General features: G+C 36.8%; 1 protein-coding gene across 3 annotated transcripts in view; it reads right to left on the reverse strand.

Annotated features, from left to right (window-relative positions):
• Window positions 1-914, reverse strand: part of LOC123867506 (myosin heavy chain 95F) — a 55,114-nt gene extending 54,200 nt beyond the window's left edge. For 2 of the 3 annotated variants that reach the window (XM_045909567.1, XM_045909566.1), the window contains exon 1: window positions 570-913. The gene's annotated coding sequence lies outside the window, so the exon portion shown is untranslated. Of the gene's footprint in view, window positions 1-569 lie in introns of all 3 variants that reach the window. The other variant, XM_045909568.1, reaches the window with a different exon arrangement.
• Between the last annotated feature and the right edge of the window lie 3,077 nt (window positions 915-3,991).

Here is a 3,991-nt window from a genome sequence, read left to right on the forward strand (position 1 = left end):
GGTCCAAAAAGTTAAGAGTTGTGTCCCATATCAACCCTGGACCCTCTAAATAGCAGGCAAAACTCTAGGCAATAGGCTATAACAGCTTTCATTATGAACTGTGCCATGTATTAGTACACACAAGGGACTTTAAAGTAAAATCTAATCAGAAATTTTTATATGGAATGAGCTGCCTATTCTATTTTTTATGAACGTACATATTCACTTAAACAGCAATAAGTTCTTAAAACTTATGCAAATAACCTTCTTTCTTTTTTTCTTCAATGCCAACATCCGTTCATGACCAAAACGAAGTTACAAAATCTTAAATTACAATTTTTTTTTCGCTTTAACTTTTATTAGATTAGCTCAAAACTATTGCATTTAAGTACTTAATTTAAAACACGATAGTTCGCATATTTCACGAAACCTATGTTAAAAATATAAATCTCTTTTACATTCTCTTTTAACGTCTAATTAGACATTAGCAGATATGTAATAGATAAAATGATAAGAAATGATTTTGTTTGTAAGAATAAAGCTGTGTAGGTACCTAAAAACTAAAGTATTCTAATAACTCATAAACTCACCTCTTTTACTATGTATTTCTTCAACGCGATATAATCACTATACACAATTAAAGGTGCAACTAATTAAAAATATCCATTTTACTGATTCACAACACCTCACTTTCACGAGCTAAAAGTTTTCAGTTTTGTACTTGCCAACGTAGACCGCCGCGGCGAAATATTTATTGACAGACAATCAAAAATCAAAATTCGAAACAAGCTCGAAACACTCTCAAACAAACGTTCAGAAATCTTCCGAATTCCGCAAGCCTCTACAATCTACGGTCTACACAATGCATCACAAGATTCACAATAATACCAATTCCTCTGCCCCTCCGGGCTGCCACTTACCACATTACCTACCACAGTTTTTTTTTCTCGTCTGGCTTTACATAATACCACAGATTGTGACATTTCATTTCTTACTACTTTTAGTGATGTGCTGTTAAAATGTCGATAAAAAAAAAACACTAAAGCACTTTTATGGGAAAATACGTATAATTTTCTCACTTTCTAAAGTATTATTGACCTTGGGTCACGGCTCTGGATTCTGGACTTCCGAGCCATGTCAGGAAATCCACGCGTCACCCTTGGCCGTTTACGAGACGTAAACGCTATAGACGCAAATGCTACCTACTGTCTGCGGCCATCGGCTATTTTGTCTATGATCAGTGTTGCCAATTTAGAGACTTCGTCACTAGATTTGACGAAATTTCAAAGACGCGAGTGACTTTTATTACCTTTTAACGACAAAAACATTTAGTGACTTTTGCAAAGTGTCTTTGTTGAAAAATATTTCACCCATGAAATTTAGATCACGGAATTACGGGTAACTTGTAGTTAGTTACCTTCGAGAACGTACAAGTCAGTTCCTTTTCTTATATTATTTATATTATATTTGACAATAAAAAAGAAAATAAAGTTTCATTTTATTAAAAAAAAATAATTTTATCAATTAAAAAAAATCTTCATTTATTTTGAACTTATTTGTTTTCTATTCTTATCTCAGCGACTTCTAGCGACTTTTAACTTTTTCTACGCTTGGCGACGTCTGGCGACTTTTCAAAGGCGTTGAACAGTCTATGATAAAACACTAATATAACATCGTCAAGCACGGCGCGCACATGCATGTTAGACTGCTGAAATTTGACGCCCAACGCCATAGTTATTTATTAATACAATATCAAAATTTATTTAGAAATTTCCTTAAAGTGTAGGTAAAACACTAACATGAAATTATAAAATGAAATTCATGAATAAATAAATAACATATTTTTATAATTTAATAACATTTAAAAATATGTTATTTATTTATTCATCGATTCATTTTACAAGTGTATATGGGGCAGCACTAGCAATTAAAGTTGTTTGACGTTGACACTGACATATCCTTGACACGTGACATCTCACCTTTTTTTGGGTTTCGTTCTAAAATGAATTTTCACAAAATCTATAGACAACATTACAGTCGTAACGGGTAACATTGAAAATGGATAAAAGTTGTATAAAATCAATCACCTGGAAAAATAAACTTTAAAACATATAAATAAAAGCATTCTCAGAAACAGACGGACAAACGGACGGAGAAAGTAGCACCATAAGAGTCTCAGTTTTTACCAATTTGGTACGGAACCGTAAAAAAAAATTTCAATCTCTTTTTTCGTGTGAGGGAGCCGCCCTGAAAAATAGTTTAATTGAATTTCTAATTCAATATTTGGTTTTGAGTCAACGTTCTACACCAAATACCTATTAAATTTCAGGTCTGTAACACTATTCGTCTGCGATCAAGACACCTGTGACCGGCGGACAGACAGATCTAGACATTAATAGGGCTCCGTTTTTACCCTTTGGGTACGGAACCTAAAAATTACAAACATATTATCTAATGTGCAATAAATACCTACTCATTTGGTATTGTCGTACTTTGAATTGAAGCAAAAGCATGTCTCGAGATTAAACTTCAAAGATTAACTAGGTATACAGCCGCTTGCAGGATGATGTTCGCGGCTTCGCCCGCGTGTATTTAGGTTTTTAAAAATCACCGTGGGAACTTTAGATTTTCCAGGACAGAAGTACTTAGCATATTCATAACAACCCGACCTTGGGATGCAACGACTCTTCTCTTTACCGAATTTCGTAAAAATGATCCTTTAAAAATCCCGTGGGGTCACCAGGATTTAGGAATGCAATTCCTTACAGCATCAGGGGTTGAGGAGTTGGGTCCTCGAGGTCAACCACATTTTATTTGGTATAGGTACCTACCTCCAATATCAATTAATAAAATCGACGCAGTTTCTAAGTCCCATCAGCTTTAGTGGTCAGGTCCCCTGCAGCATCAGGATTAACGAGTTGGAATCCAAATTTTTTATGGAACAATGTCACAAAGGTTTTCAATCGATTAAAAAGCTGTGGTAGCCTAGTTGTTAGAATATCCGGTTCCTTACAGGAAGTCGGAGGTTCGATCCCGCGCACGCACCTCACTTATATGCGTTTTAAGCTCGCTTTAACGGTGAAGGAAAACATCGTGAAGAAACCTGCATGCCTGAGAGTTTTACATGTACTCAGGTGTGTGAAGTCTGCCAATCCGCATTGGGCCAGCGTGGCAGACTATGGCCTAAACCCTTCTCACTCTGAGAAGAAATCCGTGCTCAGAAGTGGGCCAGCAATGGGTTGATCATAAAAAATACGCAAATCGGTTCAGAAATCTCGGAAATTTCGTAGAGCCTATATAGGTAGAAAAACACAACCCCCATTTTTGAAAGTCGGTTAAAAAGTAGCCTATGTTCCTCTACTTGTCCGTGAAAATCCCGTCAAAATAAGTTCAGCCGTTCCGAAAATTAGCCCGCTCAAACAGACGGACACAAAAATTTTAAAAACGTGTGATTCAGTAATGGTACAGTTCAAAAAAATAAAACCGACTTCAAAAACCACCAACACTAAAATGTAAAAAATAATTTTTGTTTCTACACATGAAGAAGTCGGGCGAACCTCATTCACACTTAGTTTTTTTTTCCACAATTTTTTGTGACTCCACTGTAATAATATGTTATGCCTAGTTAAAAACCTACTGTTTACCAAGCTACTCGTATTACACTGATCGTGAGCAATTTGCCCCTATTTACCCCTATTTATCTACTTATCCTACTTTGCCCCTATTTATCTACTTTACCCTTATTTATCCCCCCTAAGAATAAGAATAATACATAAGTAGGTACCTCTACCTACTAAGTTTCTTTTTGTTTTTGACAGGCCGAAAAGCGAAAACTTCGTAGGTGAATGGAAACCCTAACTCCTAACCTACCCCAAAGTCGATAAAATGCTGATATGATAGCTCATGTGGTTGTAAACAAAAGCTCGCTTGGGTCCGGGCGGCGTCGGCGCGCATGCGCGTGCGCAGGGCGGGCGGCGGCGGGCGGCGGCGGGCGGCGGGAGCGGCGGCCGGC

Source organism: Maniola jurtina, chromosome 8 (genome assembly GCF_905333055.1).
Source record: "Maniola jurtina chromosome 8, ilManJurt1.1, whole genome shotgun sequence".
Taxonomy (NCBI): domain Eukaryota; kingdom Metazoa; phylum Arthropoda; class Insecta; order Lepidoptera; family Nymphalidae; genus Maniola; species Maniola jurtina.